Here is a 19,443-nt window from a genome sequence, read left to right on the forward strand (position 1 = left end):
AATATTAGTAAAGAATGCCAACAAGAACAAAACTGATTTTCAGAAAAACTTTGATTTTGCCATGTAATATAACAATGTGTTTGTACATTCAACTGATTACATTTTTTTAGAAGGCAAAATAGCACATAAAAAGATACATTTACAGAAAACTACAAGCTTACATAGGAATATTGTCAACATGTTGTCAACAAAATGTGTGGTAGATTGACCTTTGTTTACATATGCAAAATGACCTTGTAGCAGGCAATAATGTAATTACTACCGTTAATGTAATAACTGCCAATAATGTAATACATTTTGTATAATTGTTTTACTAACCCAGCCAATAATGTAAGAACTTATTACATTATGGACAAAAAGTTACGTTATTGGTTCAAAATTGTATTACATTATTGACTTTTATTACATTAAGAATGGAAAATGTATTACGTTATTGGCAGTTATTACATTAATGGTAGTTATTACATTATTGACTGCTACAGACCTCCATTAGCTTATCACATTAATTTGCAAAAAGTCTCACTTTTCTGATGCCTAGTCAAAGCCAGGGATTCATTGCATTGATGAAATCCCCTATATAAATTTAGAAAAAGGCACATAGATAATTCACATATTGTGGCCCAAGTCCCACTTACTCTTCAACTTGGTTTCATAGAATCACGTTACTAAACCTACATGTTTGCAAAATGATTTCTATGTTGCTCCTTGTACATATCGCAGCAGTTTCCTGGTGAAATGAACACTAGAGGCTTTAAGACACAACTTTCACACTAATCACAAGTAAAACTGATTATCATAAACACTTACTTTTCATTCTGTTCCTCACACAATGCTATCTTATAACATTTAAACACTAACTATTGTGCATGACTTATATGGTGACACATTTAAATATTTGTAGAACAAATAAGTAATTTAGAGCCAACATTTTTTTATGACAGCCAACATTCAAATGATTATATCTCGGCAACGGTTTGGGATAGAATTATAAAAAAATTATAGAATTAGCTGAGACCTTCTTTTTTACTTAAGTGCATAATTCTCAAAACTAAAATTTCAGAAACCCCATGCAATAGAGCATTAACCTTTAAAACTACAACTGTTTTAGCACCTCACAATGGACATTTTATCTCAGAACTGCTGCAATAAGTGTAAAGAACCATGTCATATCATTATACAAAAATGTTGCCATCATGTAATTTTCATGAGACCATTTATGTACTGATACAATATGCTGCTGACAACCCTTTTTGTTTGACGAGTTCTATTAATAAGGAAAAACCCATTGTGACAATTTCCAAAGTTTAGACTTCCATACTGTTTAGTCTAATTATGAAGAGGAAATGTCATGGTACATTCAGACATTGAGAAGTGTCAATAGAAGCCAGTAGTACAAAAGGCTCTTTTTAAGTTGGCAGGCATGTACAATTATACTGTTTTTCCAGCTGGGACAAATCCTGTCAGCTATTTTACAAGTAGCTGATCTCCAGTGAGCTGTTCATTTCCACTGGTTCCTCTGGCAGTGTTTTCACATTTCCATTTTTAGCCCCATTCAAAAGGGTTGCTTTTCCAAATGCTTCCCCACCTGTGCCTCTCCTGTCTGGGGAATCGGTCTCAGAAACCTCTGGCTGAGGGTCTCTCCATAAAAAGGACACGTGTGCTTTCGGGTTGCCCACTTCCATTTCCATTCTGAGTAATCCTGCAGATTTCTGTCATCTCTGTCACCTCATCCCTGTCCTCTTCATCTTCTTCATCTCTCACCGCTTGTCTAAGGCTTTCCCTGGGCATTAGCACCCTTCTTCTTTGCTCCTGATGCTGCTTCTCTGTGGGCTCATGGTTCTCCACCCTCCGCGAGGAGCGACACAGAGCCTTCCGGAAACCTTGCTTGAAGTTGTCAGAGAGGAAGCCATAAACAATAGGGTTAGCACAGCTGTTAGCATAAGACAAAACCACTACAAAAAGGTGCAGACCCTGTGGCTCATCACGCAGTGACTCGACCAGGTTTATGATGTTGAGGGCGTAAAATGGCATCCAGCAAAAAACAAACACTGCCACCACTATCACCACCATTCGCGTGACCTTTCGTTCTGACTTGCGCCGTTTGGTTGAAGTGGCATGAACCTTCTTTCCTGAGCTCCGTATCTTGATCACAATGAAGAGGTAGCACATGCAGATGACTAACAGGGGAAAGAAAAACCCAACAGTGGAAGTGTAGATGATAAATGCTGCTCCCCAGATTCTGGCTGGCTCTGGCCATATGATGTTACAGATTCCTCCCTCTCGTTGCACATTAGCAAAAATCACCACTGGCAAGACTACCAAGAAGGAGACTGCCCAGATTGTCCCATTCACCGCCTTGGCCACTTGTGGTCGCCTCCACTTAGAGGATCGAATAGGGTGAACCACAGCCAGGTAGCGATCAATGCTCATCACGGTTAGGCAGAAAATGCTGGTGAACTGGTTAATGCCATCTACAGTCATTACCAGTCTGCATGTAAAGGAGCCGAAGGGCCAGGAGTGCATGGCATTCTGCACAGCCAGAAATGGAAGGCCCAACATGAAAAGCTCATCCGCTATAGCAAGATTCAGGATGTAGATGTTAGTCACTGACTCCATCTTGGAGTAGTGTAGGACAATGTGGATGACCAAAGAGTTTCCTCCCAAGCCAACGACACAGACAACAATGTAAATGAGAGGAATAAGGATTCCAGCCATGCTCGTTCCTGGTCGGGTCCCGGTATCTGTCCCATTAGTGCAGTTTGAAGTGTTGAGGATGCAGGTATCATTGAGAATTTTCTCACTGAGGAGAAAATCAGGAATGGAGCTGTTGCCCCAAATGTCCAGTGCAGCAGAGGTGTCTAACTCCATCTCAGTCTAATCCCGTCACTGCTCTCAGCTGGGGGCCATTGTCCTGTACAAAGAACAACCACAAACTATGATTTCTCTTTCAATGCACTCTCACATTCACAACTACTGTATATTCTGGCATGCAATAAATGCATAATTTGCAGACAGAAGCACCATTGTTCAGAAGTTTGTTTGATTTGACACTGGACAACTTATTTGAAAAGAGATTGCAGAGGACAGATCATTGTAAAACCTAACATGAAAATTTGGGTGGAGCTATTTTTGTCCCTTATGTACTCAGGCATGCCAATTAGCCAGCATTGTGTGATGCTCAGAAGAGGAAAGTCTGCCTCAATAGTACCTTGCTAAACCATGCACTGTAAAAATTAGTAACCTGCATTTGTATCCTTAAGGAGCTATTTATATATATATATATATATATATATATATATATATATATATATATATATATATATATATATATATATAAAATATGTATTGGGTGCTGGTGTGCTGGTGTCACCACCAAGCTTTTAAACTAGCTTAATCAAGCTAGTTTTATTAGCAACCAGGCAGATTGGAGCTCAGGGCTAACTGAGTATATGTCTAGAAAACCATTCACGTAGTGTGTGCAAGTGAGTGCATGCTCATTCTAAGCATATGTGGTACTGTCTTTGGTTATTTTATTGTGCTCATGTATCATATAGTGTGTGAAAGCATAAGATGCGGCTGTGCTGAAGATGCAATTTGCATAACACATACTGTGCGCAGAGCTGAAGACACAATTTCCGTCACACATACTTTGCACGATGCGATTCGCAATGCGGACACCCGACTTATACTTTGGCCTTTAGTTTAACTCTATTTCTCAGTAGTAGTTATCCAAGCAATCATGGACCAATAGACAATTCAAAGAAATTTGTGCACTGAATGACAACATAACAGTTTCTCAATTCGCTCATAGCACACACAAGGCGATATACAATAGCTGCGTTTACACATCTGCACTGTTCTTACACGTTTGGAACACCACAAACAAAAGCATGCGATACAAACAGTAAAGCATCCCAGTGCTAATGGTGTAAGCTAACGGCACTCTTTGAACACATTCTCGTCCAATCAGATTCGAGGACTGGAATTAACTGTTGTATAATTACTAATAATCTTCTCCTTTAGCGAGCAGTTATCTCAAGATCTGCTGCATTTGGATTGATCCAGGGAGTTGTGAAACCTAAACATTAAGTCTAACCCCTTACCCAAACCTAAATATAACCATGATTCTATTAGGAAAATATAAATTGTGTACCATGGAAGAAAGAAAAAATTAGGAACGAGATGAGGGACGTATATTACAGGTTACTGACATAACCTATATCATCCATTTGTATTGGATAAATAAATACCCAATGAGAAATGGCATTTGTTCAGACATTTCATTTCTTTAATAAAGTGTTGGATAAAAGGCTTGCTAAAATGTTATGGCTATATTGTATTGATTTTAAATTCTGTTTGTTTATTGGATGGTCTGTATGGAAATAAAAGTATTTTTCGTACGAGCCAAGTCATGTAAAATCTTTTGATTCCGCCATCTCGTACTAATTATTCTGAGCTGTCATGAGACTATGTTAGAAGTTCCCAAGTACTGAACAGAGATACAATGTTTTAAAACATTTATGTTTGAAACCAGCGAATGAGTCAAACGTCATTATATAAAATGTTATAGGATCACAAAGCTTTAAGATTTGTCCCATAAATATGAACAGATGAGAGCATAAAAAAAGAGCAGACTCAAGTTATTTGCTGTCAGTGCAATGTTGAAAAGGAAAAATTAATGCAGAAAAGAATAAAAGTGCAAAGTTGAACAAAGAGAATAAGTAAAAAGAGATAAAAGAGAGAGAAGAAAGGCTGTGATCTTTTAAGTCTCTGACATTCATATTGCTCCACACATGTAACCTTCATGATTAAATAGCTATCAAAACCATCAAAAACATTTTCCTCTATTCAGGTCTTGTTAAAAACATCACAGAAGATGAAATTATTGATTTCATTAAGTCTAAATGTTCAAGAAGTGCTTTGTGCAGTATTTTAAAGCTAATTGCTTCTTCTAAAGTAAGACAGAACATTTATTTTGCCACTTGGTTAAGTCATACTTGCAAGTAGTCAGTAGTACAAAGTACATTTCAATGCTTAATATCCACCATTTATTGGTCATTATAAAAAATTAATAGTTCTAACTCTAAATTCTGATTGGATGAGCCACGTTCGAAGCTGTTTAAAACTGACTAAAACACACACTTGACACCGCACACTCTATGTTAATGCAGCAAGTTGCTATCTTTCTTGGATCCTAAAAATAGACTGCATTTAGGAAAATGAACTAAGGATGTGCAGGAGTAATCGACTAATCGAGTATTCATTCTGCAGCAGCTAGTCGACTATTAAAATCACTACTCGAACGACACAAATTTGTTTTGTTTGCCATGAACGCTGAATTATTATCTTGTACTTCCCTCTGAATCTCTCACCAAATATTGCAGTTACTACTAAGTCCACTGGGGGTGCTGTCGAGGTGTGTAAATAACTAGAAGGTTATAATGCCAGAATGGTACAGCAGAATTATGTGCCAAGGTCGGATAATTTTCTAACATCAGCATTTATACTAAAAGAGTAAGTAAATCATTCACTTGTTGGTGTGTGTTGTTTTATTGAAGAGATGGTAATACAATCTATTTATTACTTTACTCAGATCATGACTATGCAGTTTTTCTTGTCTCATTGTTTTATTTCCTGGTGACTGTATTGTTTTACCTTTTGGGAAATTTTACTTTATTAAAATAACATAATAAAAGATAGTGAGCCAAAATAATACAGATACATTTTAAAATGTATAATATAGATGATGTTATGATGTGGAGTTTAATTTTGCCATTAAGCTAAATAATTCTTTCTTTACTAAATAAAAGGTGATATTACTGTAACACAGGAGACTAGACACAGTGGAAATTATAATTTAGTGGATGATTCAACTATTCCATTTCTACATGTAGGTTATGATCATTTAGTGCTGTTTTATCATCGCATGAGGGCAATGTTCCCATGGTTTTCTAATCTCTGAGCCCAGAAATGCTACCCAACGCTAAGTTGGAATCTAGAGGGGGTCCAATAGAATCAATGTAAAATCATAAATTGCATTAAGCGCACCTTATGTAGACTTGATGTTTTTCAGAATCCAAGCCCACACTCCCTCCTCCAATACCAAGTTTAAATCTATCTCCCATAATCTGTTGAGAGAAGATGAAGCTCCATCCCCCAGACCCTGAATTAACAGGGAGTAATACACTGAAGCCTCATGACCTTTTCCAAAAGCAGTAATCACCACTTCCAGAGTATCTGCCGCTTTAGGGGGGTGTATGCTACTCACAAAAATAGCATGGCGGTGCAGCTGTAAATACCTGAAGAATTGAGACCTGGGAATCCCAAAATGTTGAACAATATTTTCAAAGGATCTAAACACTCTCATATAGGTCACTGAGCGTATTAACCTCCCTCACAGGGGTTTCAATACAAACAGCATTATGTTAAATTATATTCAAATTAAAGATCTTTACAAATGTTTTGGCTTTTTTTTTTTTTTACAAAGTTTAATCATGCTGTAATATCCTTGTAATCTATCAAAAATAGGATAATATTGGGTTTCTTTTCTGACCATTTAAACGTATGTAAAAGGGATCTTTCATAAATAATTACGCACTTTATAACAAAAGTAAAGTTAAAATCTTTGTTATTGTGATGAAAATAAATTAAAAGAAATTTCTTCAGTGGAAAAAGTAAAATTCGTTTTTCTACACATAAATTGAGACAAGATGGCAATTCCAAAATAGGTGGCATAATGTTTCTGCTTCAACTTTACAGAATGCACATTCATTATTAATTTCAATTTGACATCTTTTACAAATATAATCTTTGACAGGATATATTCTATTAATAATTGTAAAAGTTACCTCTTTAATTTGATTAGTTATAAGGTATTTATTACATTGATTCCATGTAGTTTTCCAATGTATATATTCCAAATTAATATTAAAATATATGACACTAAAGAGAGTATTATTGCTTCTGCACATAGATCTGAAATGGCTATTATTATATTTTCTAATATCTGCACCTTCTATAGGTATAAAAGCTATAAAATCTTATTTTTTACAAATTGGTAAAATTGGATGAATTCCTGAACAGCAATCTTACTCCTCCAGGGATGGACATTGTGACTAAAGGAATTACCAAAAACTCAATGATTTAAAAAAGAACCATCCTCATTAAAAGGGGGATAAATCTATTATGCAAAATTCACTTTTACATGGTGTTTGTACATAAATGTGAGTCCGCAGTGTGTACACAACCACCCTACAATGCTAAAAGTCCACCCACTCGTCTTTCTTACATTACTATTAATCAAAAACAGTGTGTCAAAATGAATCGTTTTCGTTTCCTTGGCCTCGCCCATGACTGGTGATGGACTCCAGCCTATTATCATAGATAATATACACAGTCCATGCTGGAGCAGATACAGTGAGAACAATAATGTCTCAGTTTCTTAAACGTCACAAGTGTTCTGTTGTTGGCTGTAAAAGTGAACATAAGGGTCTTCATATACTCCCGACACCAGAGCCACTGAAGATACAGTGGACAAGTTTTGTTTTTGAAGGAAATGTGCCCCAAAACAAACAAAATTTGTGTATGTTTGTGCAAATCATTTTACACCAGACTGCTTTGTGGATGAGTGTCAATATTAAGCAGGTTCTCAAGCATGGATCAGTACCAACTGTTCATGTACCAGCTTTATATCCTGAAGATGTATCGCAATTAATTTTTTGTGACTGTTTGCAAATCGCCTTTCCGAATGTGCTTGTTAGCTGATTCCATGGCTAATGCAGCTAAAGTTACCATTTTCTCTGATTGTATTCACAGAGACCAGAGCTATGTCAGGGTGGGGAACAACAGCTCATTTGCATTTAAAGAGACACACACAAAAACAGCGTGTTTTTGATTCCACTCAAAAAGAGGCATTTATAACATGGTTAAATAAATACTCAAACTTCAAAGATTTCACAGACACATTCTGGGGACACCCGAGACTTATATTACATCTTGTAAAAAGGGGCATAATAGGTCTCCTTTAATTAACTGTATAACTCATATTATGTATTTTCCTAACCAATCTTTTAGGAAAATTGTTTTCTATTGTGTTAAATACCAAAATAGGTGACTTGATTCCTCACAGGATTATCACATTTAATAGAGGTTAATGTGCAATTTTTAAGCAGTAACAATTCAAATTCTTTTAACGTTAATATATAAACCAGACACTCTGGAAAAAGCTTCTAAACACTCAATTGCTTTATGAACCTTATTGCTATCTCGTAAAAACACAAAAGTTGTATTGTCCACAAGTTCCCTACATTTAATTTCTGTCTTGAATTTGAATTCCTTTAAACCAATTATTTTTTTTTTGCATATGTATTGTCATTATTTGGGTAACTAATAGAAAGAGAAGGGGTGAAATTGGGCATCCCTGTCTGATACCTCTACTGATATTAAATTGTTGTGTTGTCCCTCATTTCACTGAACTGTTGATGTTATGATATAGGGTTTTAATTACTTGTTGAAAATATTCACCAAATCCAAATTATGTGTGGGTTTTAAAAATAAAAGCATGTTCAAGATATTTAAAGAAATCTATAAATAATATAAAACTATCTTCTGGTATAAAATCACTATAGTCTATTAGATCTAACACCAGTCGCATATTATTACAGATATGCCTGCCCTTCATAAAACCAGACTGACATTCATCTATAATTTGATTAAGTCCTTTGTTAAGTTTTTCAGCAAAAATCAAAGCTAATAATTTTGCATCATTATTAATTAAAGTTATTGGTTTCAAATTGTCTGATCATAATAGGTCTTTTTTGGTTTCGGAATTATAGTTATTAGACCCTGTGTCATTGTAGTAGGAAGAGAACCAGTTTCAATTGCATACTTAAAGGAGCAATATGTAAATATTTTAATGTAATATTTGCCTTTTTTTGGCACCCCCTCCAAACGTTTTCAGTGTTGTTGGGTGTAAAGGGATTATGGAAAGGAGGAAGCGAGAACCGGCTTGGTAATATAAACATATTTAATGACAAACTTAACCCAAAAGACATTAACACACACATATGACGGACAGCTGCTCGTAAACGCTATCTCTCTATCGCACCACCGTCCGCAGTCGGCCTTTATCACTATCGGAGGCTTGATTAGCCTGATAAGGGGCCGGGTGTGTAGAATCACAACCCGGCCCCACCCTCCGCCCTGTCACAATGGGTTTTCGAGTGGGGGGATAACCAAACTGGATCGCACAACCTTAAAGCCCAGGGCCCCTTGGCACTGGCCCCATTGTCCCGGTCGGTAATCCATCTCTGCGTTTATACGTGCTCCCGAGAGCCTTGCCACAGTAATAGCTTCCCTTCCACTATTCAACAGTGAAACAAACTGCAACCCTAGGTATCGTGCCAATATAGTGCCATAAGGATGGATCTGTGTAATTTTAGCTAATTTGATCTTGCCTGCACAGTAACTGTCATAAACAATGTCAATCTGTAATTTTACAATACTACAATAACACATGAAATGAATGCTAGACAATGTTCAAGATAATGCAAAAAGACACATTCATTAGTGTAACATAACTTGGTTATACAGAAAATATACTGTATACAATCTACTATTATAAAACAATAGTGCATCAGTAGATCAAAATGACAGATGTCACATTAACACTGAATTGTGTCAACATATCTATAATGTACGGTCTATTTTACAAACAGCTACTGTCATCATCCACCAAATTTAGCTAACAGCTGGCTAGCTAGCTAACGCCGACATAGGCTATCGTATAAATGCAGTCAATGTATCATGCAAAGAAAAGTGATTACTTCAAACTACAGTCTTGCATAGTCAGACCTATGTCTATAATTTGTTTTAGCCCGGTTCCAGCACTGCAGAGTAAAATCATCAGGGGGTCTGGGTAGCTCAGTTGTACAGATGCTGGCTACCACCCCTGGAGTTCGCAAGTTCAGTAGTTAGAATCCCAGTGTGTGCTGAGTGATTCCAGCCAGGTCTCCTAAGCAACCAAATTGGCCCAGTTGCTGGGGAGGGTAGAGTCACATGGGTAACCTCCTCGTGGTCTCTATAATGTGGTTTGCGGCACGTGGTGAGTTGACCTTTGTAAAAATAAATATCAATTCTCTTATTGCACAGCAAGAATCGAGGATGGAGGAAGCTTACCGAGGACACTTGGGCAAGTAAGCAAAGGTGCAACATATGCAGAAGACTTTTTGGTCGAAGCACCTAATGCAAGTATAAATTAGCATCCCCCTTCACATCTGTCACAACAGTTTTAATTAATGTGTCACATTAAACCATAATTGTCACATACTTCAACAGTGCATCTTTAATTATTAAGATTAAATATAAACATATCAATGAATCAAATTTCAACAACATAATGGAAAACGCTCCAAGGTTCTGCAGCAACGAAGAGACGGCACTCTGAAGTGATGCATGAGTGAGCAAAGACAATTTACAAATACATCTTGCTTCAATTCCGCATCATCGTTTACTTTCCTTGCATCCTTTCCTCTTTTTTAAGAGGGAGGATCTTGGAAATAAGGAAAGGAAATGAGGATGCACAATTTCAGAAATGAAAAACACCCTTTGAGTGCTTTTAAGCAAACTTGTAATATTTTGATTATGGAATTCTACTTGGTATTTGCATTAAATATTTGTCCACGGGCAGAGCGTATTTTATATAAAGCCAACTTTCACCACTTCACCATTTGTTTCCAAAACCTGTAATGCAAATGTATATTTGTCCATTACCCTAATAGCATCAAAATTGGTTATGTAACCTCTGGGTGAGTGCAAATTTTTACTTCATATTTTTCCCAAATGAAAAGCATTGTTTGTTGAAGATAGCTTATTTTGAAATACATTTTTGGTAATGTTTGTGAATAAAATAAAATATAAATTTCACATACATGTCATACTTGCATTTTAATAAACAAATAATTGATTACTCATTTTTTGTGGGTTAGAGTACTCAGCTACAAAATTACTGGAAAATGCCCATCCTTAAAATGAATTATATTACATGGTGGAACAATAGTTTTTTCCAGCCAGATCTCATAAAAATTACATTACTGTGCTGACATTTTTGAAAAAATATTTTAGGTGGTTCCTAACATGTTTCAGGGCAGTTCCAGGGTGAAATGTCCACCCTAAACCTTAAACCTAAACCTAGATAGTATAATAAAAAGCAAATGTGACATGAAAAAGCGTGCTCTTCTGGACTTCGGAAGACTCCCGGTTCTTGCATTAGTTGAGCTAATGCCCAATTTGATTATGCTTGTAAAATGTTGAATGTTGAAAATATTGAAGTTCTTTTTGCCATCTGATGATACCTTATGATCTAGCCTCTCTTTGATAAAAGCATACTTTGATCCCAGTTTGGATCTGTGACACAGAGTTCAGCCAGTATTTGTGCAGAAAGACTCTTTCTTTAAGGTCAACATGCTTTGCTGCTTTTTCTTGTATGTGATGGCTCAAACCCCTCGTGCAGCTGTAGCTATGCCCTTTTCATTGCACTTAAATGTGTATTGAGTATAGCACTATATGATGTCCACATTCACAGCGTCTTCCGTCACCAGCTTTACATTTTTGAACGTGCTTGACAAGAGCTGCCGCCTCGATCCATTCAGCCACTCATGCTGCTTTTCTCCCATTGAAAATATGGAACCCACGGCTAATGAGAAACCATGTAAAACCAACTAGAAAGAAGAGAATTGACACTGAAATAAGATATTAAGCCGCTGCTTTATTTAAAGGAATAATTCACCCAAATATGAATACTCTGCACATGCATCAAGCACTAGGAAATGCAATCGAGCCTAGAGATGGCAATATCAAGATTATACTGTGAATAAGTTGAGTTGAGAACTATAAGTTATATTTTGGTCTGTTCTCACCCAAAAATCGATTAGATCACTTAAGAAGATGGATTAAGCAAATGGATTTTATAGAGATTACTTTTATGCTGCCTTCATGTGTTTTCAGGAGTTTCAAAGTTTTGGTGACACATTCACTATGGACCTACATAGTGAATTGCCTTCCATGCAATTTTATGTATTATTTTGTTTTTGAATGTCTGTATGAAAATTTACATTTCTGGTCAAGAAGAATGTCAGATATAGTGCATGGAGGTATACTACTGATTAATGTCTAGAAATGGTTGGAAGATGATGGATGGATGGATAGATAGATAGATAGATAGATAGATAGATAGATAGATAGATAGATGGATTATAGATAGATAGATGGATGATAGATGGATAGATGGAGAGATAGATAGATAGATAGATACAGGTGTAAGCAAAAGTTTAGGCACCCCTGACAATTTCCATGATTTTCATTTATAAATAATTGGGTGTTTGGATCAGCAATTTCATTTGGATCTATCAAATATCTGAAGGATACAGTAATATTTCGGTAGTGAAATGAGATTCATTGGATTAACAGAAAATGTGCAATATGCATCAAAATTAAATTAGACAGGTGCATACATTTGGGCACCTTTGTCATTTTGTTGATTTGAATACTTGTAACTACCTAGCACTGATTAATTGGAACACACAATTGGTTTGGTGAGCTCATTAAGCCTTGAACTTCATAGACAGGTGCATCCAATCATGAGAAAAGGTATTTAAGGTGGCCAATTGCAAGTTGATGTTCTCTTTCACTCTCCTCTGAAGAGTGGCAACATGGGGGCCTCAAAACAACTCTCAAATGATAAAGAACTGAAGAGATTGTTCAACATTATGGTTTAGGGGAAGGCTACAAAAAGCTATCGCAGAGATTTAAGCTGTCAGTGTCCACTGTGAAGAACATAGTGAGGAAATGGAAGACCACAGATACAGTTCTTGTTAAGGCCAGAAGTGGCAGGCCAAGTAAAATATCAGAGAGGCAAAGGCGAAGGATGGTGAGAACAGTCAAAAACAGCCCACGGACCACCTCCAAAGACCTACTTCGCACAAGGAGAAGCTGTTCGGGAGAGTGATGCGGAAAAGATTTTTCTGCACACACGCCACAAACAAAGTCGCTTGAGGTATGCAAACGCACATTTGGACAAGCCAGCTTCATTTTGGAAGAAGGTGCTGTGGACTGATGAAACAAAGATGGAGTTTTTGGTCATAACAAGGGGCGTTATGCATGGCGGCAAAATATCACAGCGTTCCAAGACAAACACTTCCTACCCACAGTAAAATTTGGTGGAGGTTCCATCATGCTGTGGGGCTGTGTGGCCAGTGCCGGTACTGGGAATCTTTTTAAAGTTGTGGGTCGCATGGATTCCACTCAATATCAGCAGATACTTGAGAATAATGTAGAGGAATCAGTCACAAAGTTGAAGTTACTGGATATTTCAACAAGACAACGACCAAAAACTCTGCTCAAAATCTACTCTGGCATTTATGCAGAGGAACAAGTACAATGTTCTGAAATGGCTGAATATCATTGAAAATCTGTGGGGTGATTTCAAGCGGGCTGTCCATGCTCAGCAACCATCAAACCTAACTGAACTGGAGATGGGGAAGGAGGAATGGTTCAAAATACCTTCATCCAGAGTCCAGACACTCATTACAGGCTATAGGAAGCATCTAGAGGCTGTTATTTCTGCTAAAAGAGGCTCAACTAAATATTGAAGTGATATTTCTGTTGGGGTGCCCAAATTTATGCACCTGTCTAATTTCGTTTTGATGCATATTGCACATTTTCTGTTCATCCAATAAACCTCATTTCACTACTGAAATATTACTGTGTCCTTCAGTTATTTAATAGATCAAAATGAAATTGCAGATCCAAACACCAAATTATTTATAAATGAAAATCATGGAAATTGTCAGGGGTGCCTAAACTTTTGCATACGCCTGTAGATAGATAGATAGATAGATAGATAGATTTTCCCTTGAAAAACAAATATTGCAAGGTTTGATGGATATTACTAAAGACTACTTTTAAATGTTTTATAAACATCTGCTAGATGGTGTCAGCTTTGCATCCATATGTAATATATTCTGTTTTAAATATTCTTCTACATCTGTTCCATTGTGTCCCCATCAGCTAATTAGATTGTTGACCTTAGCTGCTCAGATCAGCAGTAAATCTGCTCTCTGGTGAGGTTTACTTGTCAGACAACAAGGTGGGACATCTTTAGAATCTTAATGAGACAGCTATCAGATAACTGTTTAACCACACTATAGCTAATAGAGGGGAATAGATTATTTAATTTAGCTGTATTTAGTTGAATATATCAGTCTCATACCTGTATAAAATATGCTGCTATTGTCTGGCTTGTATTAGCTATAAGTTGTTTGATTCTCTAACTGTGGTATGTAGAGTGCCCTCAGGTGGTACTCTTTAATAAATAGTACTTGAAATATTTGAAATACATTTTTTATAAAATCACAGACTCTAATACTTATCCTATTTTCTTATTTCGCACAATGCTGGATGTTAATAGGCAAGGTGTACATTGCTCTTGTGCTGCGTGCTGGCACAGCCATGCTGATCAGAGTCTGCACACTATAATTTTAAGCTACAGTCCACACGGTACAAAGAGAGATGCAAAAACGGACAAAAAGTTGAAATATTATTCTGCTTGCCTTAAAAGCCTGATCATCTCCAGTATACTTGATTTCCTAAAGGCTAGCTTTACCCAAACACATTCAGCACTCAATTTTGAGCATGATATTGATAATGTAACAAGTCAGAGGAGTTCCAGACATGTCTAGATGGAAAAGGGTTTTAAAAAGATTACACTGCCCCAATACAAACATGTATTTATTGTGTATATGTTTGAATTACACTGGAAAATTGGTATACTGATGTGAGCAATTGCATTGTTCCTGTAATCCTTTCGAAAAAGTAAATAGTGTTTTTACTTATTTCTGATAATGTTGTAGAAACTCATAATGTAATAAAGAAAAATGTAACAACTGAACATAATGTAATATGTTAAATGTAATAAATAATCATAATGTAATAATTTTCTCAAAACGTAATACAATTCTGAGTGCATAACTTTATGTAATAATGTTTTTCACATATTGTAACAGTTTATTTTATTGGAAATGTATTACATTAAAAACTCACTTTAGTAACTCATAATGTAATAACAGCACACAATGTATAAATAAAGCACTGTTTAAGCACATTTTCTCTTAACATAACGTTATGAGCACAAAATATAATAATATACAGTATATGTAAGCGGAGCGTAGTTCTAGCAGGAAGACTAGCAGGTGTACATCATTACACCATTAGCTAGGAAACCCCTAGCCAATCACATGTAAGCCATTGCTTTATAAGTCTGCTCACAATCTATCACATTGCTGTTTCAGTGCGCTAACACAGCAACCTCCACAACCCCACCACCACCAGTTGAGTCCCATCCTGTACGGGGGTAGGTTCCTCGCCCCTGCCTCCTATCTCTGGCAGGATATGACGGTTCCGAGTACTACAACTTCGGACCGACAGACAGGGCTTACGCCAAAGAAAGACATTACATTTCTGTTTTATATTCATCAAATAAATGTCATCTTGTTTCACTCAGTTTGCGGGTCTTCCTGATAGATATATATTGCCACATTTAATAGGTTATTACATTAAGAGAAATGTATGCTTATTAGGCTACAATACTAATCCAAATATTTTCATAAGATTTTTATTATTTTTTGATTGTGACCTGCTTCATCATTTTGAGTCGCATTGACCCAGAAACACACTTTGAGTTTTAGGCACTGAATTAAAAAAGAAATTCTCAGCTTTCTATTTATATAATTAAGTTTCTAATCATTGCCTAGATTTAATCATTTAAAAAGTAACTGTCATAAAAAACTTTTTTTTATGCTCCTCAGTATTGATATAGTTAATGTTTTAGCAAACTAATGAGCGAAGGACATTATAGGCCTAACTTTCCTAAGGTAAACATAATGCTGGGTGACAGGTTGTTGACAAGCTCTTTTTATTAATGTCTTTCCGCAGCTGAAACACAGATTGGGCAATTACATGATAAACAATACATTAATGTGAGTTGTACTATATCTTCAACATGCCTTCTGATGGTCATTCATGTTTTATTGTGTGTTCTAACTTGTATTTAAGTGCAGAAAATGCTTGTGCTCGTAAATCCTACAGTAATAAATACAATACTCTGTGGGGTTTTTGTGACAATGCAGGCTATAATTTTTATACATTATTATTATCACACAATATTTGTCATTTATCAGTATATCTACCTTTATTTGTCAAATTGAAAAACATTTAATATCCTCTTTTAACTTCAAGTGTCTTTGGCTCATGAATAAAAACAAACATATATATATAAAATAAGATTATTATTATTATTATAATTAGTACTGGTATACTATATGTTAGTATACAGTATATATTAGTAGTAATATACAGTAATAATAATAATAATAATAATAATAATAATACATGCATGCATATTTAAATCCAGAGTATTTCATAGGTAATTTAAGACTAGATTTAGATGAAAAATGTACTATTGTAAAGGAATTCCATCAGATCTGTAATGGTCAGTCAAGACTGTTGTAATATTTGTGCAAAATTATATTATGTGGATTGTTGTAGTTCCAAGGTGAAATGTTCAGTGAGTGGGGCAATAGAGTAAAATAGAGTAAAATTGTCTCCTAAACAAACAAGGTTTTAAAAGTTAATGCTCTATGGAGTTTTAAATCAACAAATCCGACCTCCCTACCCTATACCTTAAACCTAACAAACAAGTCATTTTGTGCTTCTATAAAGTAGCAGTGAAGTGCCTTGATGAGAGCAGTGTTTTTATGTATTTCCTCCTGAAACTCATGTCAAAAGGCTCACCCCTTGTTTGTGGGTGGTGGGGTGCTCAAACTGGCTGATTTTTACGTCATCACATTATTTAGATTGTGTTGTACACCCAATTTATCCAGACCAGATTCCAAGATTGTCAAAATCATGGTGACTGACTAGTTAATTATCTACATATATTTAAATATTAGTCAAAAACGTATGGTCAAGAACTGTGTCTCCTTGTAAATGTTGACGCCAAACTAGATCAAACAAAAGAAAAGAAAATCTGCTTCTGCGCCAGCACAGAGAGAGACTGGCCCTGTGTTCCAAAAGGGAGAACAATAATTATAGTCATGCTGTAAGATTACTTCAAACAGAATTTCCAATAAAAATGGAAATCTGAATGACCCTTATTTTTGATCCACACTTTTTAGCCATCCAAAGATTTCACAGTGGATAGTAAAGTGTCAAGGTCCTGTCACTCTGTTTTTTTGTGTGACAGGACCATGACATCATCGTTCTATGTCTTGTGATTTGTTCCCTGCCTTGCGCTCCTCAGTTGGTCTCATGTGTCATGTTTGGAGCATGGTGTCTGGATCCTGGCTTCCCAGTCTGGTATCGATTTCGGACGCTCATGCTCCATTTTATGTATGTTATTGGTGTGGGTGCATTGTATTTATGTCATCTTGGCAGCATGCACTCGCATCAGTCATTTATGTCTGTCTCTCATGACCTCGGGCGCACATCGCATTGCACTGCATGGCGTTTGCCTCGCAATGTATGTTCAGGCTTTTTCTAGTATGGGAATGTGTGGCATTGCTTTGTTTGGTGTTGCAACGCATTCTCTCGTCTTGTTTGTTGGTTGGCATGGGTGTATATTTCTTTATTGTCTTGGCGATGTGTGCTCATGCCATTCTGATGTTTGTGTCTTGTGAGAGCACGTGGCCATACCCTACCTCCTTGTTTGCCATTATTAGTTAATTTGATACACCTGCCCTGCTCATTAACATATTCTATTTATTTCTCTATTTTAGTCTCCTCGTGTGTGCTGTCCAGTGCCAGTTTACCTTGTGCTTGTTTTATACTCATGTTGGCCCTCCTGGCCTTCCAGTCTGTCGGTTCCGGTTGGCCCTAGACACAGTTCATCTGCCCCCAGCCTGTAATCTAGTTTGTTGCCCTGGACTGTGTTTTTTCCCCTATGGTAGTTTTGTTTGGTTTTGATTATTTTGTATAAATAAATCGTTTTGTTTTTTTAGCTCTGCGTTTGGGTCCTGTCTCTGCTTCAATCTGTGACAAAAGTCTTTGAAGGGAATAGGGCATAAGGATGATCACATTTGAATGGAACTCCCCCTGGCTATTCACTTGTCATTATATGCACAGTTCACTCAGGCCGCTGCTCAAACAGTCTTTTCAACAACATGTTTATTTTAAGTAGCAAACATTAACTATGGTGTTATCTTACCATACGTACACTACAGTAAGAGAAACATTGTTTAAGAGGATACGTTTATTATAGCAATTAAATTTTTTTAAATGCTCGAAACACTGAGATTTGAGGAGGATTTGTTGCCAGCCCAGCCTGCGTGACTCCTCTCCTCCATATCAAGCGGCTTCACCCGTTAAGTATAAGCACTGTGATTGACAAGGCAAAGCCCACACTGAAATAGCATTCACTGAGAGTGATTGTGTTTTTTGTAGCTGCATAAAACTCAAAACACTTGCTCTCGATTCGTTTTCATTCTGAAAGCCCATACGGCTCCCCTCCCGTTATACTCTTTCTGCACCTCATCTCTTCTCCATCTAAAACCGGCTTCGCCTGTCCAGTACAGCCGTGAGGATCTGTGTGCTGGTGCATCTGATGAAATCAATTTTAGCGGAGATTATGATGAGGAGGGTGCCATTTTGCAGAAGCACATATTTTAATCTCACAGCACATTTGCCAATGAAGAGGCTGGAGCCAATGTGCAAGTCCAATGTACTGTAGATGAATGAGAAACAATCAAGTAAGATCACAATATTTTAACATTTTGAATCAAAGTAAACTGAATATAAAGAATAAAAAAACATTTACTCATGATGTAGATACCTTAGAAAATGACAGCATGAAAAATATGAATAAAATCCAGCCACTTTCTATACATCTGACATATCCATACAATGGAAGCATTCAGGCATGAAATTCTTCAAACACAACAGTAAATTCGCCTATTCCTCCTTTGAAAAGTAATAATTCAAGCCAGCGGGCCGTTAACCAAGGTAGTTTGGGGTATGAACAGGCTTTCTGCAAGGGGAAACAGCTGAAAGTACAAATCTTCACCACAACATTAGCAGCCAAGTTTGTGTACAATGACAGGCTCTTGAAGGGGCAGGGTTAAAACTAGAGGTCAACCGATAATTAATTTTGCAGTGTAAGCCCGTTTATCGGTCCAATGACGGTCTCCAATAATACGGGTGAAGCTCTCTGCGCATTACTGTCTTTCTTGTTACGCAACACAACAATATTAAATGAAATACATTTTCTCTTATGTATTATCTCGTTATTTCATCTGACTCCATAGGTTTTTAATGATATCTGAGCATCATTAAAAGTGAGCGAATGTTTGATTATTCTTTTAACTCCTTTAATTATATTTTACCCATTTAGATTAA

The 19,443-nt window shown here is 36.5% G+C and overlaps 1 pseudogene; it reads right to left on the bottom strand.

The window, feature by feature from the left end:
- Positions 1-1,061: 1,061 nt before the first annotated feature.
- The window catches only part of LOC127653061 (somatostatin receptor type 5-like), a 34,509-nt pseudogene continuing 16,127 nt past the window's right edge, over positions 1,062-19,443 (bottom strand).

This window comes from Xyrauchen texanus, chromosome 12, assembly GCF_025860055.1.
Source record: "Xyrauchen texanus isolate HMW12.3.18 chromosome 12, RBS_HiC_50CHRs, whole genome shotgun sequence".
Classification (NCBI taxonomy): domain Eukaryota; kingdom Metazoa; phylum Chordata; class Actinopteri; order Cypriniformes; family Catostomidae; genus Xyrauchen; species Xyrauchen texanus.